We start from the raw sequence: 6622 nt of genomic DNA, 5'->3' as shown, positions 1-6622 counted from the left end.
AATTGGCCTGTGCAGACTTTTGTTCATTAATCAGTTTTCCATGGTGTAATATATTCTCTTCAATCTCAAGAAGAAAAAAAAAATATTCTATCATTGTAGAAGGGCTCTCTGGCAAGGCAAAGGCCATTCAAAAAGCAGATAAAGTCACCAAGTACAAAGCAAACTTCATTTCTATATGAATAATCATGGTTCTAGAAAAATCTCCATACTTTCTCACATTGTCTCATTCTTCAATAATTTGTATTTGATAATTCCCTGTCAGTAATTATGTGTTCTTTGTCAATGTCTTTTAGTGTTTAACATTATTAATGTTGGTTCCACAAAGATTACCAGTATCAATAGAATTTTTTAACTTGTGATTTAAACTTAAGTTTTTTTTATGGAAAACTAAAACGTATATAATATTCTTTCTCTCTTGCTCACCCATGAAAATGTTGAAATTTAAAAGTCACTTCATTCATTCATATTTTTGGGTGATTATTTATAAATGTTGATGTTTTTATTAGTTTACAATACACAAATGTCTGCCAATATCACACCTTTCATTTAGACCCTTATGTTCCCACAGTTCAGGCCCCCTTCTGTTCTTCCTATAGTGCTTAGCCCAATAAACAGATGGATTTTTATTCTCAGATCTAATATTTCTTGCCAACTCCCTGCCAGGCTTCTTTTCTACAGCTCCCTGAGTTCCTTCAACTTCAATAGGCCAAGAACAAAGTCACACACATTCATTAACTGTTTCAGTTCCATTTCCTCTTGTTTCACTGGCCATTCCATTCCTCTCCATGTAGAACTAAAAATTCTGATGATTAGTTGATAAAACATAAATGAGGTATAGTTCCTTGTAGCTGCCCGCAGCCACATGTAAACCGGGTTACCTGTTGAGAGAATTTTGGGGTTATAGGGAAGAGGGGCGAAAAGAAATTGCGGCCAAGTCAATGTTCACTGATCAAAGCCGTAAACTTTAATGGCGCCGGACCTTTTAACAGTTTGGGCAAACCCTTCCCCCCAGACTCCAGGCTGAGTTCCGGTGGAAGTTGTCTAGCTTCTCTTGGAGGTCTTCGTCTTGACTGCTCCGGCAGCTGGGTGGGTCACCTGTTTAATTCAGGGATTCCTATACCTGGAGGAACAATGAACTTAACCTTTACTTCGAGCGCTCCACCCTAGGTGGAGCAGGATCCTGGCTAACTGGGAGAAGTTAACCTTGACCAAAGTCAAACTCTGACCAAGTGCAAGACTGCCCCAATATGGCTCTGTACATGTCCTCCCTTTTTTTATTAATTTGAACATGAGGAGGTAGAAAACAAGTGGATAAATATCCTTCATAAGAAGGCGGGCCTTAACCAGGAGGGGAAGCATTGACCGTAATTCCTCTTAAATATTGTATAACGTCTTTTTCAGAGGAGGGGTAATAGGCTCCCTTATTATTTTAAGGACAGTCTCTCGACGTTAACCCCTATGCAATTAGGTGTACTTCCTGGGGACTCAGAAGCAGAAATTCACCTCCCCATGCAGTGCTTTGCCTCACACGTCTCGCTGGTACCCATGTTTGTTCATAAACAAACACACATAGATCTGAGTTCTGTGTAGCTCCCTCTTTGGAGATCCACTTGTGTAAGTTTTGAAGCCAGGGGGGTCTGCAAGTGTCTTTAACAGACATGCAATCTCTCCATCCAGGTGAGCCTGGGTGGAGACAGCCAGTCTGCTTAACAGACAAGGTCAAGAGTTAAAGGTGGAATAGGATTAACTTGTCCCAGAAGTATCCAATTCAGTTGTAAATTAACAACTTTAAGGACCCAAAGCTTGGCCTCTGAGGTGGGAGAGGTAGCCTTGTGAATCAAGAAATAAGCTGTTACTTCTCAGGAAAAGTGGAGACTATATGTTAAATTAACACAGCTGGCTGAAGATTGTTAGCCATCTTCAAAATTGGAATCTTCAATAATGGAATTATTTCTAGACCAGTCTATGGTTGAGTCAGCTGAACACAATAAGGAGAAGAGTCATTTTAACTCTTCTTTAGATTAATTTTTCCTAAGCTAGCTTAACAGTCTCTATGTTCTGTCCCACAAAGTCTAAAAGCTTGAAGCTAGGCAATTTATCTAACCTGGGACATTTAACAATTGAGGTAAGTCAAGAACATATACCCAATATAGCTCTTATGTTACCATGGTCTGGGCATTCAGCAAGCACAGTCAGCATATCTTCTGCAGCATTCTGTGGAAAAAACAGAGGACATGCCTTCTCCCCCAATATTAAATCAGGATCATGGCATATGTTAATAAGTGAATTCCTTCTGTCATATACATTTAGCAAGGAGTTTCTAAGCATCCAAATTTTAAAATTTTCTTAAAAACATGCAAGCATAATATAAATGATATGTACAGGGACACGATTTCCCCTCTCTTCTTTCTTCCAAGAAGATATTGTTTTATTAATTTAAGTTGGAACACAAAGTATAACCCATAACATAGGCAATAACTATGTAATTATATAAAATAAACATAGCATTTTTAGTTGCTTTTTCTGATAGAGCAGTTGCAACTAGACAGCCTAAAAATGAATCATTAGTCACATGCACATATTTTTTAATCTTCTAATTTAGAAATATGAATATCATTTATCTGTAATAACTAAGTCCTCTAGGATTAACACCATTACGTGGTAGAGGTAGAAATTGAGGACATCAAGAACAAATCTTTACAATTTGATGTGCACAAAATATAAAATTATTTCAAATACCTAAAGGACAGTCATTTAGAGAACATATCCTTTGTTCTTAGAAATTTGAATCACATTTGCATAAACTGTAGAAATTAAGAATTAGCAGTATTAAAAATGGACCAATTTTAAGCAATTATAAACTATGAGCTATGTATATCTACTATTATTAAAAGCTTGACCTTTAACATCTTAAAAATAGCTGCTATAGCACCCAATTCAGGTATCTGTGTTGAAGCAGGGAGAAACTTAAAGGAATAAACATGTGATCTGATAGTACAAATTATCTTTTGGATAACAATTATTAATTTTGCCTAAAAATGCTTGCCATGTAATAGACCAACCATTAATAACAAATTTGATTGTTGCTTGAAGCAAGGAACAAACGTTTCCTACCTTGAAAACAGAGGTTTAAGACCTTCTGTGGCAAGCTTAAAATGAGGTAAATAAGATAAAGCCAATTAATATATCCTAACAACCTTTGAAAGCCATTTACCTAAAAATTCTAAAAGTCCATAGGAGCAAGGGCCTGTAACAAACATTCTATGAACATTATACACTGAAAATTTTAAGATCTTAACTTCTAGTATTGAAACAGAGACAAAACACATTTTTTTTTATCTGCCCTAGGATCCACCTTTAGTCCTTGGCAAGGACTAGATCTGAGCCTTTTAACTAAGACCAGACCCAAACCTGCTAGGACGTTTTCAGGATTAAACAAAAGAAACCTGTAATTCCATGGTTAAAGGAATCTACTTGATATCAAATACATTTCCACAGAGATATCCTTTTTAATCTTGGAGGGTTAAATTTTGTTCTTACCATTGTAGCCTATAAACTTGTGGAAAAGTGGCAATGGGCCTCTAAAACCCATAGCTGTATCACTCTCAAAATTATCTTAATTACAAAATGTTAAGAATTATGAGCCTGCAGACTGAAAACTGCAGCCAATGACACACTGATTTTTATTGTAACTCAATGTTTTCTTGCAATATTAGAGCACAATTGTAATTTTGGAAGCAAATCTCAATTTTAAACAATCTATTTTCTTTAAAATCAATGGCAAACACATATTTACAGCACAAGGTTTGTCTGCCAGTTCTTATGTTCAAGTGTATAACAGTGTAACTTATTAAAGAGACAATATTTTAAATCTTAATCTTCATTAAGTCTAATCTCCAGGCCAAGATTCACATGAAACACCATGCCAATTTAGGAGCATCCCAAAGGCCTGTATTTCCTGGATTGCGTCATGCCATGTGTTGTCCAAAATGGCGGCTACCCTAAACTACCAGCCTTAACCGTCATGCCACGTGTTGCTTAAAAATGGCGACTACCCTAAACTACCAGCTTTAACCTAACTTTTGTTAATAACATTATACCTTTTAAATCATGTGCAGTGACTTAAGCCAATACTCTATAGTCAAGACATGCAAAATATACCTTTAAATCCAATTATAAACAAGAACAAAGCATGAGTGGCGTTAGGCCACGTGTAGTTAGTTAAGATAGCTCTAACACTGAATCACCAGTTTTAAACTAACCTTTTCTTAATAACACTATACCTTTTACATAATAACCAATTAATTTATAACTCTTTAGTCAAGAAATGTAAAGCCTTATACCATTAAAACCAATTAGAAACAAGTATAAAGTGACTACATGAATTTCACAAGCCAAACCAAAGTCTTCTCAAATCTTGAGGCTTCTGGGCTATTAAAAGCGGCTTTTTCCCCAGCCATGCTTGCCTCTTGAGTGAGCTGCGCTGTCGCGGCGTGGCTTTGAATCAATCTCCACACAAACTGTGGCTGGCTCAAGAGGTTGCCAGCAGATGAAATCCTTACCAATTTTTCTTTTTAACATGAAACAGTCATTCACACAAAGACACAGAGAGGACATAAACATACACATAGACAGTCGGTGCACCGGGACAAACACGGAAAGATACACAGAAAGTTAAGCGTGCTTGTTAAGCAATTGCATCCATTTTCCTCTTTAAACAGCTCTCTCTTAGAAGCTGTGGACATATGCCTATTTTAAAAACCCCTTTCTTTTCGCCGAAATCAGCTCTTACGAGCTTTGGGCAAATGCCTACCAAATTCCTTCCCCATATTTCCCTATCTTATCAACCCAAGCAGTCCCTGTGCCGGGCCCGCACAGTATGCTTGAAAAACAGTATCCTTCCTACACTCACAACAATAGACACGAATTCACTAGTGCTAGTTTTGACCTCTATGTTGCTTACCGTGTGGATACTACTTCTTACCACCTTTTCTGCGAAGCATCGCTGGATAGGGCTACCTCAGGAAATTCTCTCGTACCAGGTCGCCCCACGTTGGGCGCCAATTATGTAGCTGCCCGCAGCCACATGTAAACCGGGTTACCTGTTGAGAGAATTTTGGGGTTATAGGGAAGAGGGACGAAAAGAAAGTGCGGCCAAGTCAATGTTCACTGATCAAAGCCGTAAACTTTAATGGCGCCAGACCTTATAACAGTTTGGGCAAACCCTTCCCCCCAGACTCCAGGCTGAGTTCCTGTGGAAGTTGTCTAGCTTCTCTTGGAGGTCTTCGTCTTGACTGCTCAGGCAGCTGGGTGGGTCACCTGTTTAATTCAGGGATTCCTATACCTGGAGGAACAATGAACTTAACCTTTACTTCGAGCGCTCCACCCTAGGTGGAGCAGGATCCTGGCTAACTGGGAGAAGTTAACCTTGACCAAAGTCAAACTCTGACCAAGTGCAAGACTGCCCCAATATGGCTCTGTACAGTTCCTGTCTCTGGAAGATCACTCAGCACCAATTAGTGTAAGACAACATTTCAATAGACCTATGGAGTGCTCAGATGAATAAAGGGGTGTGTCTGTGAGCACATGTATGATCGGAGATGTACCCCTGCAGCTCACACTTGCCAAGCAAGCCATGTCTTGCTCAATAGTCTTCCCACCACTACAGGCTTCTTATCTCCAATTCTGATGATGCCTCTGTGAACTTGAGGCAGTTTGTATTTTCATAGGACATTATTCGCATGCTTTCATTCCCAGCAGAATACTGGTTGTAGCTACCCCAGCCCCTTATCTTCAAGTATAATCAAAAAGTTATAAAAGAGTTTCACCCATGTTCTCTCAAATTATTAAAGATATACATTTGTTTCCAAAGACTCTATGGAGTATAATTAAAAATCAGCAAAAGCACAAAGTTGGTCCAAGTGGGAAAATTCACCCAACCTGCAGCATTTCCCCATTAACCTCCATATTAGTGCAAATTAGATGAGCAATCCTGGGTGTTTATGCACTTAATTGAGAACCTTTCCAGTTGAAGCTTTTTCAGAACCAAGTTTGGTAGAAAAGTAAACTGTCACCAAACTGTTTTTACATTGCTGGTAATTGGAATACATTCCGGAACACTAAACACTGAAAGTATCCTGCTAATTCTACCAAACTATTAGCCCTTAGGCATTATTTAATGATTCCCTGCAAATGGCTTTGTGTATCTGAGAGTAGGTCAGGACACTTTCTTCTTCATTTGTCAAGGAACTCTTGAGTCCAATAGATACTATTGCTTGCAGAAGCTCAGAATTTTTAACAGCAAAGACTTTTTGAGGTGATCTGCTTTTTTAGAGACAGACCAAGCCTTTCTTGATCTTTGTTTTCTCATCTGTTGCCATGAGGCTGAACACAACCTTTAACTGAAAGCCTGTTCCCAGATCTTCAAAAGTATTTTAAATGGACTATTTTACATTAGATTTGCCATCAGTGTACTTATAAAAACAGTAATGCCAGCTTGCCCTCAAAACAGTTTGGCAACATGAAAGAATTAAGTTTAATGCTGACAACCACTACTGTAGGTTGTCTCTGAGTTAGCGAAGAACACACCCAGACACCAAATTCCCAGCAGGAAGGAAATGAA

General features: G+C 38.3%; 1 long non-coding RNA gene across 1 annotated transcript; it reads right to left on the bottom strand.

The window, feature by feature from the left end:
- Nucleotides 1–941: 941 nt before the first annotated feature.
- LOC127664054 (uncharacterized) lies at nucleotides 942–5477 on the bottom strand. The gene is made up of 2 exons (XR_007973092.1): nucleotides 5204–5477; nucleotides 942–979 (listed from the first exon to the last, which is right to left on the bottom strand). It is a non-coding gene; the product is annotated as an uncharacterized LOC127664054 (long non-coding RNA).
- Between the last annotated feature and the right edge of the window lie 1145 nt (nucleotides 5478–6622).

This window comes from Apodemus sylvaticus, chromosome 13, assembly GCF_947179515.1.
Source record: "Apodemus sylvaticus chromosome 13, mApoSyl1.1, whole genome shotgun sequence".
NCBI lineage: Eukaryota > Metazoa > Chordata > Mammalia > Rodentia > Muridae > Apodemus > Apodemus sylvaticus.
Note: the sequence above shows the minus strand (reverse complement) of the source record. Positions and strands in the feature narration are given on the sequence as shown.